Genomic DNA, 16,385 nt, shown 5'->3' with positions numbered 1-16,385 from the left:
AAAAATTGGATGAGACAATTGCAGTACTTTTGGGAGAGGAAAAGAGACTAAAACTAGAGGATACAGAAGGAAATTTTCAAATAGAAAAATGCATTATTTTCAAAGACAAGGATGAGAAAGAAAAATGAAAATAAAAGTGAACTTGAATGCTACTACTACAGGAAAATTTGGCATACAACGTGAAATTATAAAGATCGTGCTAGCGATATGTTAAAAGGGAAGGTAAAAGTATCATCGAACATAGCCACAGATGAATATTCATTGAATTTTGTTGACAAATTCAATGAAGAATTTGAACCTCTCAAACTCTTTTAGAAAAACTACAATTCAATGAAAAGGCTTAACATGGATTGTTGTCCAGATAGATTAGCAGCTATGGATCTAGGGAAGGATCCCTCGCTTTTGAAGATGATAGAGTGGTCTTTGAGTGAGGTTATGCAACAACTTGGGACATTGTTCAGTAAATGACTTCAGACATTCATGCTTTGGGTGTGTAGGAGTGGAACCTGGGCGTCCAACTAGCTAACTACACCTTTACGAGGATTATGAGGTAACTTGATGGAGCCTATGATGATCTAAAAATTGTAAACCATTTAAAGAATGATTATGTATTTTGTTTTTTAAGGGTGGTTTCAATAAGTTTATGTAATGTAAACATTAAGGGGGAACTTAGAGTTAATACTTACATCCTATATTTGAGGATTGAGAAATTCTGTCGACCTCTCCTTCTAAATTAGGAATATTTTAGATTTGAGAAACTTTATATAGTAGAGTAATATTTGAATAATTTGAGTGTGTACCCATACATACCTATTATAGCAGCTACAACCGCCCTCCAAAATTTTTCTTTAGCTTCGTTTTGGAGCCTCCCCACCAACCATCCTTAGCAGCATGTCTTGCACTGTCAAGTACATGAGCTTCATTGGTTTTCTGGTAGCTTGCCAGCCTGTGCATGATAACTTGCTTCACTCCCCTCACAGGATGCCACTCCGGACTTGGTCTAACTACTGTCTGAGCAGCTTCCTTGGAAAATTGCGCAATTCTGGAGGGGAACTAGCCTTCCCTCCATAAATTGCGCAAATCTGACTAGCAGCCTGCTGGGCTCAAAAACTGCGCAATCCTGTCAGACAACCTTCCCAGTGAAAACTACACAATCTGACCAACAGTGCTACTTAGCCCAGAAATTGCACAATACCTCTGGACAGCCAGCCTAGCTTTGTCCCAAAAATTGGGCAAAATTTCCCCTCAGTCAAGCAGGTTGCTCCATGTGCCCTCAGGTTGACTGGTTCCGCCCAGGACGGACAAAACTTGACTTGCATGCATGGGTTTCTTTTTCCTGAAATAGCAAAAAGTAACATGCAAAAAGCATCCCTAGATTTTCAGGAGCTATTTTTAGCAACTGGAGGTTACATGCAAAGATAATTTTAGAAACTTTCCTCCAAGTGTCGCTTTTTCCTAGATTTGTGGCATGCGCATCATGAGCCTCATACTTATTTATTCGATGCTTCATAACTCATTCTCCACATTGATCTTGGAGCTCTGACATCCCATATCACATCTAGGAGTCTTCGACACATCCAACTCAGCTATTTCCGGGTAAGTCCACTTAACTTGTCTTTTGCAACATTTCTGTCGCTTTTTTTGTTTTGGCTTGTGTGAGTGTTATCTACTTGATTTATGTGAATGCTTGCTGTTGTTTGCATGCATGTTAGCTTGTGCAAGCATCGTTTCAATTTTCGTTAGTATCTCACTAATGTCACATGCATGACACTATTTTGCATGAACAGTCGTCGATTCGACGACTCGTTTCACACACATGCATGTTGTTTCATTTCTCGAATCTTGCATTCATTGTTTTCATTCATGATCATTCGCTCCTGCTTAGACTCAATATCACCATGCATTCACATCTTCATTTGCTTTCAGTTGCCCATCGGCGGTCTAGGCAACCTTGGCCTGGACTCTGCCTCACCAAGAGAGCATTATGCAATGCTGGCTAGTGACTACCCTCCAGTCTCGCCTAGTGCAATTTTGAGAGGCAGTGACTGTTGGCCCAAAAAATTGCGCAATGCAGTCCTTGGGCCTACATCACTTACCAGCTAAAATTGTGAATTGCACAATCCTAGCACCCAGCAGGCCAGTCTGGATTGCGCATTGCACAATTCCAGCAGTCAACCAGCTTCCCGACAGTCTGGACTGCCTTTTGCATAGTTACAATAATCAGTCTCCTGGCCTCCCAGTGAACATTGTGCAATCCTTTCTAGCAGTTCCCCATGTATGTTACATGTTATCCCTCAAGTTTTCTTTGGTTTTAACTGACAAATTTCTTTCCAAGCATGTCACCATGTTTGATCCAAAATGGATCTGTTAGCCTTGCTGAAAAAGGGCCCAAAATTGGATCCATATATGCTCTTAAAGTTTCCAAATTTGCTTAAAAACATCCCAAGGGATCCAAAAAATTCTCTTGAAATCTTCAAGATTTGCTTAAATATCATCCAATGATCAAAATCGGCGCAAGAGGAGAGCCCTTAGAAGGGCAGAAATACACTATTGGGAGGTAAAAAACCAAAGAAAACAATGAAAATCAAGTATCGCAGGCTTAAGCAAAGGAATGAACAGCAACCGTCAGATCTGGCCGATCAACGGTCTAGATCTGATTGGCGGGAGGCAATTGGCAGAAATCGGCGCGGGCCCAAGGGAACTTGTGATGGCGATTGGCGATCGCTATTGGGGATTACTATGAGCACTAACCATGGACCTCTAGCTCGGGCAATATGTGATTGCGATCAGATCGCATCGCTATATCACAGCGGCGATCACCATGGAGTGGGGCCTTTGCATATATGTGTGTGATGCGATAAGACCCAAACCCGATGGGTTTCGAAAGCAAAATATATAAAATTTCAGGTCCACAGTAAGTCTGTTTTAAATGCATTTTAATGTATTTCGTTATATAACAAAATACAAAGGGAAACAAGGCAGCATCGATTGCGATGAAGCCCGGACCCAAAAGGGTCCGGGAAGTGAAAAATATAATTTTTGAAGTCTGCCAAAGTCCATTTTTTAATGATTTTCAATGTTTTGGTGCATTTTTGAAACACAAAGAAAATGACAAAACCGGTAGGATTTCGAGGGAGCCAAAGGCGATAAGTGGTTTAGGCCAAACTCCGCCTGATGCCATACAGTGGCCGCCACGTGTCCAGGACGAGGAGAGAGAAAACCACCCTCATTGGGCGGTTAACTCCAGTACAAAAGAGGCACCCGAAATGGATCACCACCATTGGATCTAGAACTCCCAGATCAACGGTGGAGATGGGATATCACCCCAAAGGCAGACCCGATGGATATAAACCATTTTTGAGGACTTTTGAAGTCCGAAAAGGACACAGAGGGGCGGGATTTCTCAGTGTTGCTATGTTTTCTGTTTAAAACAGAAACAGTCATTGTTTAAGGCAGAAGTCCACAATATGGCAGCGCTGTTTTGTTTTAACAGAAAGCATGCATTGTTAAACCTTTGAAAGGGCCACAGCACACACAGTTCATCCCCAAACCGACAAAGAGGCCAAGGAGCAGCACAGCGCAACACAGCACGCGCAGCTGTCCAAAACAAACAAAAATATCAAAGACCATAGCGCAGCTCCTCAAAACAAACATCATGGGGCATCTTCGGCACAAGAGAGCTCCCAGACAGTGCATCAAACTACCTGAAGGTGGTTATTCCTCTGTAAAAAGGAAAAAAGCCTCTGAGCCATGCTTGCCTCTTCAGGGAATCAATCAATTAACAAGACATTTCAGACAGATTAAGACTCTGAGCCTTTGAGAGGTCAAGAGCATTGTAAAAGCCCTATAAAAGGCTGAAAACTAAATGTAACAAGAGTTCAACTTTTGGATATTGTTCCTCCTCTGTTCCTTCAAGCTTCTCATCTTCATTCTAGCAATATAAGCTTCTTTTGCTATTATATGTTAAATGTCCATTCTCTTTGTTGTTCTATGCTTGCACTTGAATAGGTTATTCAGGTTTTTTGTTGTGTCTAATGCTAGATAACTGTCATCTTATCTCTGCATTGATAAATTAGAATTGCAAGTCTCATTTACTTCCTGTAGATGGCCATTCATATGTGTTTATGTATGCAATCTGCTGGTGTAGTCAGTGTTCTCCATTTATGTTAAAATTGGCAACCAGGGAAAAACTTCATGTGGGTCATCTTATTCATGGCTAATAATGTTTTTATTAGATTCCTCTCGTCGAGAGGTGTAGGATTGATATAAAGATCATCCAATTCCGATAAGTATTCATGGAGATATGAATTTATTTTGATTATGGAATTATTATCAAGCCGACCTACAACTCATGTAGGCTCAGAAGCCCAACAGTCACATCTATTCACCCACCAACGTTGTGTATAAATATAAGAGGACTTTTCCTCATTTAGACTCACTCATCTCATCACATCTCTCTCTCTACTGCGCAGATATGAGTCTCTTCTCTACTGCGCTGAAATGGGTCTCTCTCTCTCACACATGTGAAGCCGGAAGTTGTTGAAACTGAAGCTGCAACTGCAGAAGCAAAGATTGACTTGCGTGGCCTAGAAGATCTCCTCATCTGAACTACACTGTAGGTTCATCTAAACCTCCTCTGGAAGCCGAAACTTTTGGTGGTGGAATGAAGTCAATCCGACGAACGGTTTGCAAGATATCGACTGCCCTAGTTTGAAGCCGGAAACTGCTGAAACTGAAGCTGCAACTGCAGAAGTAAAGATTGACTTGCATGGCCTAGAAGATCTCCTCATCTAAACTGCACTGTAGGTTCATCTGAACCTCCTCTGGAAGCAGAAACTTTTGGTGGTGGAATGAAGTCAATCCGACTGTCGGTTTGTGAGATATGGTCTGCCCTAGTTTGATAATGAAGCCGCTAATGCTGATGCTACTGATCTAGGGTTTGCTACTGCTGATATGAATCAGATTTATTGTACTATTTCTCTCTGCTAAATTATTGAAGATAAAAGAATATTTGATCAAAGGGTTTCCCCACACATTGTGGGGTTTGTCCCTGGCTAGCCGCCACATCTTGTGTCTCTTGTCTTGGCTTGTTTTCTGTCGATCGTTTAATGTTCTATCTGCACTTTACTTTATGTACATGTGATTGCTAATCGGTGGAATATAATAAGAAAAAGAAGTAAATTGTTATAAGCATAGAACATACCATAACTTAACATGGTATCAGAGCTGAGGTGAAGACAAAGCCCGAGCAAGAGCAAGAGCAATCATTGAAGAGAAGATTGGCAAGGCTATCCTAAAAGAACTATGGGGTCCTCATCTCTCTTTCCTGCCGAAGACAAGATCCGTGAGAAAGCTGACTATCACGGATGGAAGATGTCTATCGATCTAACCCTTGAAGATCAAGGAGTGCTGGACCATGTAAGAGGCAATATTGTTGAGCCTTCGTCAAATGCATCTGCTGCTGCCTGGAACAAATGGAAAAATGGAGAAGTCAAAATAAAGAAGATCATCCGGGACTCTATCGACAAGCGCTTGGTGGCCTACATCTCTGATCTAGACACCTCCAAGGAAATCTACGACAGACTGGTGAGTTTATTTAAAGTTAATGATGCAAATCAAGTTTTGTTTCTTAGAAATAAGTTGAGGGAAATCAAGAAGGGCAAAGATGAAAGTATGCAAGCATACTTCTTAAGAATCACCGAGATCAAGAACGATCTCCTATCTATTGGGGAAACCATTACTGACAGAGAAATGGCACTCACAACTCTCGGAGGATTACCATCTGAATGGTATGTGTTCAGGACTACTCTTCTGAACAATAATGTAATTCCTAGTTTCGAGGAATTAATGGCTAGATGCATTCAAGAACAAACAAGGGTAGAAGAGCAGGAAATGCCCTTGCCTAAAGGTCCTCCTGCTGCTTTTTCTTCTCATGCTAAGAAAAGAAATAATTTTGGGTCTAAATCGAAAAGAAAGGCTGGATTTAAGGGTGGAAGAAAAGGACGATGTTTCATTTGCAATAAAGCAGGTCACTATGCAAGGGAATGCCCTGATAGAAAGGACTCTCACCGTGACGATGATCAAAATCCCTCTCATGGTAATCGAAGGAATGGAAAATTCAACAACAAAGGAAAAAGGAATGCGGGAAATCAAGGAAGAGGGCAACCATTCAAGAAGGCTAGAAATTCCAGGTATGAATCTAACACTGTTGACGATAAGTAGGCTGAATATTATCTACCAGCTGCTCTATCTACCTCCGCTCCTTCGGACTCAATGGGAATTTGGCTCATTGATAGTGGTGCCTCAAGACACTTCACTGGTTACAAAGAAGTACTCTATAATCTGGTAGAGAAAGAAACTAACCTAGAAATTGTCCTTGGAGATGACATGAAATACCCAGTGAAAGGTGTAGGCAATGTTTCTCTTAAACTGAATCAAGGTAATACGATTCACTTACAAGATGTATTATATGTACCTGATCTCAAAAAGAACCTGGTATCCATCTCGGCAATGGAAGACAAAGGCTATAAGGTAACCTTCAGCGATGGTAAGGTACGCATATGGAAAAATAATGTTAAAGATGCTTTCACTCTTGGGTTTCGAGTTGATTCTTTATATCAAGTCAGTGGAAGTCCGCTAGGTGTCATGTCTTGTGACACAACGCTTCAGTCCGAACTTTGGCATCGGAGGTTTGCCCACCTTCATTACAAAGCTCTACCCGATGTAAGACAGATGGTAACAGGGATGCCTGAATTCCAAGTAGAGAAAGAAGGTGTATGTCCGGGATGTGCCGAAGGAAAGCTCAAAAGGGGACCATTCCCTTCAAGTCAAAGCAAGACCTCTGATATATTACAACTAGTTCACTCAGACATATCAGGTATGATGCCTGTAAACTCCTTGGGAGGATACTCATATTATCTCACTTTTACAGATGACCATTCTCGAAAGACCTGGATATACTTCTTGAAAAAGAAGGATGAAGTGTTCCCTTGGTTCCGACACTTCAAAGCCCTAATCGAGAATCAAACCGAAAAGAAGATCAAGATCTTAAGAACTGACAATGGGACTGAATATGAATCTAATGAGTTCCATGATTTTTGTAAAGAGGCTGGCATCAAGAGGGAGACTACTACACCATATACTCCTGAACAAAATGGTGTGTCAGAAAGGAAGAACCGCACAATTATGGAAGCTGTTCGGGCCATGCTACATGATCAAAGTCTTCCTAAGTTTCTATGGGCTGAAGCTGCAAACACTGCCGTATATGTACAAAATCGATGCCGTCAAGCATCAAGTATGGAAGGATTCTATGATCGAAGAATATGAGTCTATCATAAAGAATGATGTTTGGGAAGTAGTTCCCAGACCCCAGGACAAGACTGTTGTTACTTCCAAATGGCTTTACAAGATAAAGCATGCAGCAGATGGAAGCACGGAAAAGTATAAGGCTCGTTTTGTTGCTCAAGGTTTCTCCCAAAAGGAAGGTATAGTCTATGGTGAGATATTTGCACCTGTTGCCAGATATACGACCATCTGCTCGATCATAGCCCTTGCCACTTCACAAGGATGGAACCTACATCAGATGGATGTCAAGACTGCGTTCTTGCATGGCTCGATCAAAGAAGAGGTCTACGTGGAGCAACCCGAAGGATTTGAGATTTATGATCAAAAAATCTCATGTATGCAGGTTGAAGAAAGCTCTCTATGGGCTGAAGCAAGCACCCCGAGCATGGTATGAGAGGATCGATAGCTACTTGATGAAGCTGGGATTCACTAGGAGTGAAGTCGATCCTAACCTTTACTTTAAGGTTGAAGATGACAAGCCTCTCATACTGGTGTTGTATGTGGATGACCTCTTTCTAACAGGTGCAGACCCTCTCATTCACAAATGTAAGAGGGAGCTGGCCTCTGAATTTGAAATGAAAGACCTAGGACTGATGCACTACTTCCTAGGACTTGAAGTGTGGCAAAATCCAGGAGAAATTTTCCTATCTCAAGGAAAATATGTGGTGAAGATATTGGAAAGATTCGGAATGGTGGACTGCAAGCCTGTAACTACTCCGATGGATCTTGACTTCAAGAAGTTAAGCGGTAGTGCTGCTGGACCTGTTTTACGAAATGCTACCGAGTATCGGCAACTCGTCGGAGCATTAATGTTCTTAGTGAACTCCCGTCCAGATATATGCTTTGCAGTCAACACGTTGAGCCAGCATATGGTTGAACCCCACCACATACACTGGATTGGTGCCAAGAATCTGCTGAGATATCTTCGTGGCACTATCACTTATGGGTTAAGATACATTTCCAGAGATGTGAAACTATTTGGATACACAGATGCTGACTGGGCAGGCAATGTGGAGGACCGTAAGAGCACTTCCGGGTGTTGTTTCTCCTTGGGATCTGCTTCGATATTCTGGATGAGCAGGAAACAAAAGTTGATGGCTTTGAGCATCGCCGAAGTAGAGTATATTGCTGCTAGCATGGCTTCTTGTGAGGCAGTTTGGTTGCGAAAGCTCTTCAGTGAGTTGTTTGGATTCACATTGGATACCACTGTGATCCTTTGTGACAACCAAAGTGGGATTCGTTTGTCAGAGAATCTCGTATTCCATGATCGCTCCAAACATATTGATATCAGATACCATTATATTCGAGATATGGTGCAACGAGGAGCTATAAGGCTCCATCATATCGGTAGAGATGAACAGGTCGCCGACATTCTGACAAAACCCCTTGGGAAATTAAAATTTCTGACTTTCCGTGAACAACTTGGAGTTGTTCAAAGACCCTCCAATGAGGGTCATGTATGATGCATTGAGCTCTGAGAGCTCCAGGGGGGTGCGGGGTGCTTCTTGGAGCAGCATATGACCACAAGATTATTCACTATCCCCTGGTGGTATACATGTACACCCCGTGGCGACATTGTAGCAGGATTGATGTGTTCTCCTGTGAGGCCTGGATTGATGTGTTCTCCATGGCAGCCTGGATTGATGTGTTCTCCATGGCAATTGTAGCAGGATTGATGTGTTCTCCTGTGAGGCTTGGATTGATGTGTTCTCCATGGCAATTGTAGCAGGATTGATGTGTTCTCCTGTGAGGACAGGATTGATTAGTTCTCCTGTCGAGGCATCCTACCCATGCAGTCTGGGACTCATGGGAAGTACCTCTCATCTGATCAATGAGCAGGGAAATGAAGTTAGGGACCATAGTAGTACCGATGGACGCATCGTTGTAACTACCGTACTCCCTACGCTAGGATGACCTCCATTGATCTGGGATCAATGATACTGGTCTGGGACCAGTGGTAGGAGTTGTACCATACTATGAAGCTGACTTCGGGTCGGTTGAGACTGGTCTGGGATCAGTGGTACATACTCTGAGACTGACTTTGAGTCAGTGGAGGATGATATTGGTCTGGGACCAATGGAGTTGTACTCACTATGACGCTGACTTTGGGTTGGTTGAAACTGGTCTGGGACCAGTGGTACATACTCTGAGACTGACTTTGAGTCAGTATGATACATCCTCGATCATTTCTTCTTCTTCATAATTCGGACAAAAGCAGAGTAGAACAGAACAATGCAAGAGCAGAGCAGAACAGAACAAAATAGTACAGATCAGTGCAGGGCAGAACAAGACAAAGCAGAACAGGCAAAATAGAGCAGAGCAAGGCAAGGGTCAGGCTGTACAAGGCAGTGCATTTGATGGATGAATAGTAACGACCGATAAACAGATTGCAGATGAAGTTCTCCATGGTTGAGAGGGAGTGTTAAAATTGGCAACCAGGGCAAAACTTCATGTGGGTCATCTTATTCATGGCTAATAATATTTTTATTAGATTCCTCTTGTCGAGAGGTGTAGGATTGATATAAATATCATCCAATTCCGATAAGTATTCATGGAGATATGAATTTATTTTGATTATGGAATTATTATCAAGCCGACCTACAACTCATGTAGGCTCAGAAGCCCAACAGTCTCATCTATTCACCCACCAACGTTGTGTATAAATATAAGAGGACTTTTCCTCATTTAGACTCACTCATCTCATCACATCTCTCTCTCTCTATTGCGCAGATATGAGTCTCTTCTCTACTACGCTGAAATGGGTCTCTCTCTCTCACACATGTGAAGCTGGAAGCTGTTGAAACTGAAGCTGCAACTGCAGAAGCAAAGATTGACTTGCGTGGCCTAGAAGATCTCCTCATCTGAATTACGCTATAGTTTCATCTGAACCTCCTCTGGAAGCCGAAACTTTTTGTGGTGGAATGAAGTCAATCCGACGAACGGTTTGCAAGATATCAACTGCCCTAGTTTGAAGCCGAAAACTGCTGAAACTGAAGCTGCAACTGCAGAAGTAAAGATTGACTTGCATGGCCTAGAAGATCTCCTCATCTGAACTGCGCTGTAGGTTCATCTGAACCTCCTCTGGAAGCCGAAACTTTTGGTGGTGGAATGAAGTCAATCCGACTGTCGGTTTGTGAGATATGGTCTGCCCTAGTTTGATAATGAAGCCGCTAATGCTGATGCTATTGATTTAGGGTTTGCTACTGCTTATATGAATCAGATTTATTGTACTATTTCTCTCTGCTGAATTATTGAAGATAAAAGAAGATTTGATCAAAGGGTTTCCCCACACATTGTGGGGTTTGTCCCTGGCTAGCCGCCACATCTTGTGTCTCTTGTCTTGGCTTGTTTTCTGTCGATCGTTTAATGTTCTATCTGCACTTTACTTTATGTACATGTGATTGCTAATCGGTGGAATATAATAAGAAAAAGAAGTAAGCTGTTATAAGCATAGAACATACCATAACTTAACAATTTACCTATTGAATCTATAAATTATTGAGCATTAGTTGTCTAAATCCTTGTATTGGTGGAAGTGTTCATGCATGTCTTGAGTGAGAAGAGAGCTGAAATGGTTATCTAACTTGATCCAAATCATCATCCATTCCAATAGTTCTAAGAACAATATTGAAGATTATATGTTACCAGGCATCTTCGAGCTGCAACCTAGGAGAGTTTCCTGGAGTGATAACATAATTGGCGTCGTTGCCAGGGAGAGGAAACTGAAGCTCAGCTTCCCTGGGAAATGACATAGATCCAGCTTTGATGATAGACAAAGTCTGGGCACTTTTTTGGTTGTAATCATCTATCTGGCGACTCTACTGGAGGCCGAACCTCTTGGCGACTCCACTTCATAGTTTTGGCTCAGTTTGTGAGGCATACTCGGAGAAATCCTCAGAAGATACAAGATGACCTAGTATCTGACCCTGAAAAAATCATCAAAGAGAGAAAGGTATTGCAGAAAGGAGCATCAAGTTCAAGTAAACCTAAACAATCTCCTATATCTCTTCAAGCAAGTCCTGTAATAGAACAAATACATGTTGAGAGTATAGCATCTAATACTAGCAGTGAAGAAAAACTCTCAGAGATTCATAAAGCTCCTTATTCTTTAGGTTCTCCTTTTGTTGTAAGCCTAAAGGAAACCTCACCTCCTATCCATCATACTCCTTTAGTCTTATCAATCACTCCTCAGCCCTCTATCATTTAGACTGCCAATACTCTTTTAGCCACCACAGCTATGGCAGGTCCACAAGCACCTACCAAAATGGAAAGAATCATAGCTACTAGGTATGGACCTCTAATACTGCCCACTCCTTTGAATGCCATGCCTACTGGAGAATATCAGAAATATAGGCCTAAGTTCACTAGGACTAAAGGTGTTACTGTTGAAGAACATCTTGAGTCATTCTATAGCTATGCTGATAACCTGGACATTAGTGAAGATGATGTGTGGATGAGAGTCTTTGTCCAAAGCCTAGATGGAGAGGCTAGAAAATGGTTCAGAGAACTAACCCCGAGATCTATAGCAGATATTGAAGCTTTAGATGATGCATTCCTAAAGCATTGGGGGGATAAGAAGGATCTCCTATACTACCACACTGAGTTTGGGAACTTAAAGAGGGAAAATGGTGAGTTGTTGTCTGATTTTAATAAGAGGTTTAACCATATGTACAGCAAGATACCAACTGAAGTAAAACCCACTACTACCTCTGCTAAACTCACCTATCCCAGTGCTTTTGATTCTGACTTCTGCCTACTGTTGAGGGAGAGACGATGTGCTACTTTGGCTGACATGCACGATGCAGCCTTGGAAGTGGAATAAAACATCATGGCTGCAGAGAAGCTCAAGGGAAATGTAGATAGAAGAAGACAGAGGGGCGAGTCTTCATCATCCTCTAATCCTAAGATAGATAAAATGACCAAAATGATCGAGCCATTAGCCTCTGAAATCTCCAAATTAAAGGTTGATCAACACCCTGGGAAAGGAAGAGTTCCTAATACCTTTGCTCCTAGAAATCCAAATCCAAATCCATATAGAAGAACTAATGAGCAGTTGCAGATTTTTCAAAGAAGCAAAGATGCCAATGAAGACTAAAGGGTGAAGGCCCCTTTTCAAAATGCAGTCATGGAAGAAGACTAGTTTGAAGAAGATGATGAGATCCATTGTCTGGAAGACAAAGGTAATGCTTCCTTTTTGACCTCAACTGCCTATGAAAAGTCATTATTCAATGACCAAATCAGCCAAGAATGGGATGGTGAAGCTATTCTACAAACTGTAGATCAGCAAAGATATAACTCCTATTCAAAGAGTTGTTGTCCCTACAATACAAAAAGCTAATAAGCAAAAGCAACTGGCAGTTGATCCCATCATCCTCAAAACTCCAGCTCATGAGGTAAGAGGTCTTGAATCCTTCTCCTTTCAGTTTTCAATCAGAAATTCAGAAGCTAAGAATACCTATGCCTCTGATTGAACTAGTGAAGAATGAGTCCTTCAAAAGATCCATCCTTGAGGCCCTTGAGCTTAAATCCATCCAAGCCTCCACTGACTATGTAAATCTGCAAGATGACAAGCCAATTGTTATTCCCAGCCCAATGATTGAAAATTGTGAAGACAACTCCCCATCATTCTACGTCTCTCTGACTATTCATGAAAAAATCCTTCACAACTACCTTCTAGACACTAAATCCAGCCATAATCTAATGCCCAAGGCTGTCATGGATGAGTTGGGTCTTGACATCACCAAGCCTTATCATGACCTGTTTTCTTTTGACTCTAGAAAAGTGAAATGCCTGGGATTAATCAAGGACCTAGCCATCACTTTGTCTCAGCTACCCATGAAAAGTATGATGATGGATATTGTGGTAGTAGATGTACCCCTCAAGTTTGGCATGTTACTTACGAGAGGCTGGATCAAGAGATTAGGTGTATCAATACAAAATGATCTGTCCTATGCTATTGTCCCAGTTTTTGGAGGCAAAAGCAAGAGAATATACAGAGATGCTCAGTTGGCTTATACCATCAGTGATGAAAGGAACCCCACTAATCATCCCATCTATGCTGCTGACACTGATTTTGGAGCCTGTATTCTTCATATTGAAGAATCCTAGTTGGCCTCCACGCAACTTAAAAAACCAATTTTCCAGATCACTGAGGAAGAAGGCCCACAGATTTGGGACATGTTCTTTGATGGAGCTTGCTCTAAGGAAGCTGCAGGGGTAGGTGTAGTCCTTGTGTCCCCCACACAGGAATACTTTCATTTATCTTTCAAATTAACCTTTCAGGTCACAAATAACATAATAGAGTACGAAGCTTTGATTTTGGGCTTAAGCGTTGCTAAAGAAATGGGTATCAAAGGCCTGAAAGTGTTTGGAGATGCAGACCTCATCATTCAACAGGTCAATAAAGTGTTCCAAGCAAAGCATCCAAGGCTAAAAGCATACAGAGATGAGGTATGGAGGCTCAAGGATTCTTTTAATAATTTCAGCATTTCTTATATTCCGAGAATGAAGAACCAGCTTGCTGACTCCCTTGTTGTGTCTGCTAGCATGTTTATTCCTCCTTTGCCTCCTAAATTGACATATGAAGTTCAGGTAAAATATAGACCGTCTCTGCCTGACAATGTCAAATATTGGAGAGTTTTTGAAGACGATGAGGAAATTAACAGGTTTTTACAAGTCGTTGAGGAATTTGCTGAAACACACATCGACCAAGAAAATGAAACCATGGAAGAATGCGGCCAGTCCAAGCTAAAAAACGAGATCGGCTGAGGAAGCATCGTCCAGCTGCCTAGTAATCATATACCAAAAGGATTGGTTCCTCTAGAGAAATTTTTCGATCATAACGATGTGCCTTATAAGCTTGCCAAAGCAGAAAATGAGTTTGTTGTTTGTAAACACAATATAGGGAGCCCAACCCATCCGAAATACATCAATCTATCCACTCGTTTGTCTTCTGCCCAGAATTCCGAGTATTGCATGCTCATGAAGCAATTCGCTGATATTTTTTCCTAGGAATACAACGATCTCAAAACCTATGATACAAACATCATTCAGCATAAGATTCCACTAGAAAATAATACCACCCATTTTAAGCAGAAGTTAAGACCTATTAACCATCTCTTATTACCTTTAATTGAGAAAGAGATCAAGAAGCTGTTGGATGCCAGAATCATAGTTCCCCTAAGGTATTCAAAGTGGATAGCTAACCTTGTGGTAGTAAGAAAGAAAAATGGAGAAATAAGGCTTTGTGTTGACTTCAGAAATCTGAACAAGTGCGCTAAAAAATATAACTACCCCCTGCCTAAGATGGAACACTTTCTGCAAAGAGTTTCAGGGGCTAGAGTCATGTCTTTCTTAGATGGATTTTCAGGTTACAATCAGGTTTTTGTACATCCAGAAGATCAGGAAAAGACCGCCTTCACTACTCCTTGGGGCACTTTCATGTACTCCAAGATGCCTTTCGGACTGATGAATGTTGGGGCTACTTTTTAGAGAGCCAGGGACATAGCCTTTGTGGGAGAGAAGGACAAGTTTGTCCTTGTTTACCTTGATGACATAATAGTCTTCTCCAACAGCCACAAAGACCATTTACAGCATTTGAATAAGGTCTTCCTAAAGTGCAAACAGTTTGGAATTTCAGTGAACCCAAAGAAGTCACAGTTTTCTCTAGAAGAAGGTAAACTTTTGGGACATATTGTTTCTGCTAAAGGTGTGAAGATTGATCCAACAAGGGTTCAAGCCATTCATACATTGTCCATCCCAAGGTCAAAAAGGCACATTCAATTCTTCCTGGGTAAGATTAACTTTGTAAGGAGGTTCATTCCAAACTTTGCAGAGTTAGTAAAGCACATCACTTCCATGCTGAAGAAAGGTTCAGAAATAAAATGGAAAGATACTTTAAGAAGCTCTTTTGAAGCCATCAAGCAAGCTATCATGGAAGCTCCCACTCTAATCAGCCCAGATTACACTAAGGAGTTTTGTATCTTCTCTTTTTCCTCTTATGATACACTTGCAACAGTTCTGTTGCAGAAAAATGATGAAGGAATAGAGCACCTCGTGGCCTTTCTCAGCAAAACTTTAAGGGATGTTGAACTAAGGTATGACCTTATTGAAAAACAAGCTTATGCTCTCATAAAATCTTTAAATGCATTCAGAATTTATATTCTGCATTCCAAAGTGGTTGTATATGTACCTTCAGCCTCAGTAAAAAATGTCTTAACTCAGCCAGATATTGATGGAAAGAGAGCTAAATGGATTGCAAAATTCATAGAGTTTAACATAGAGGTGAAGCCCACAAAGCTTGTCAAGGGCCAAGGCTTGGCTAAACTTATGGCTAAAGAAAATTACAGCTTGTTAGACATAAATTCCATATGTCTAAATTCAGATGACGAGCAGACAGAGGGAGCAACAGAAGAACAAAAGTAGAATCAGTCTCTAGCTAAAAATCTAGCCACCTGTGAATGGTATTCCAGCATAGTTCATTTTTTGCAAAAGCTAGAAGTCCCTCTAGGGCTTAGCTCAAGTCATGCCAGGGCCATTAAACTCAGATCAGCAAAATTCTGCATAAATAAAAATCTGATTTATTGGAAAGACCCATCGGGAATCCTCTTAAGATGTCTAGATAAAGAACAAGTTGTGGAAGTCAGACACCAGTTCCATTCTAGCATCTACAGAGAGCATCATTATTCGAAAACCACAGCCCACAAAATCCTGAGGGCTGGGTATTATTGGCCTACTCTTTTCTCTTATGTGTTTTCTTTTTTGAAAGCTTGTGACAAGTGTCAGAGGTTTGCAGGAAGACAGCAGCTAAAATATCTACCCTTGAAACCAGTACATGTCAATGGTCCCTTCCAGCAGTGGGGCTTGGGTTTTATAGGTGAGATCAACCCACATTCCAGTGACCAACACAAATGGATCTTAGTAGCCACTGATTATTTCACCAAGTGGATTGAGGCTATACCCACTAAGAATGCCAATCATCAAGTTGTTATAAAGTTCCTGATAATGCAGCAGCTTTCAAGGCAAAAGAATTGGTGGACATG

This window comes from Pinus tabuliformis, chromosome 7, assembly GCF_031772625.1.
Source record: "Pinus tabuliformis cultivar Carrire ecotype Pingquan chromosome 7, CPIR1, whole genome shotgun sequence".
NCBI lineage: Eukaryota > Viridiplantae > Streptophyta > Pinopsida > Pinales > Pinaceae > Pinus > Pinus tabuliformis.
The sequence above is the reverse complement of the archived record's forward strand: the minus strand, read 5'-3'. Positions refer to the sequence as shown.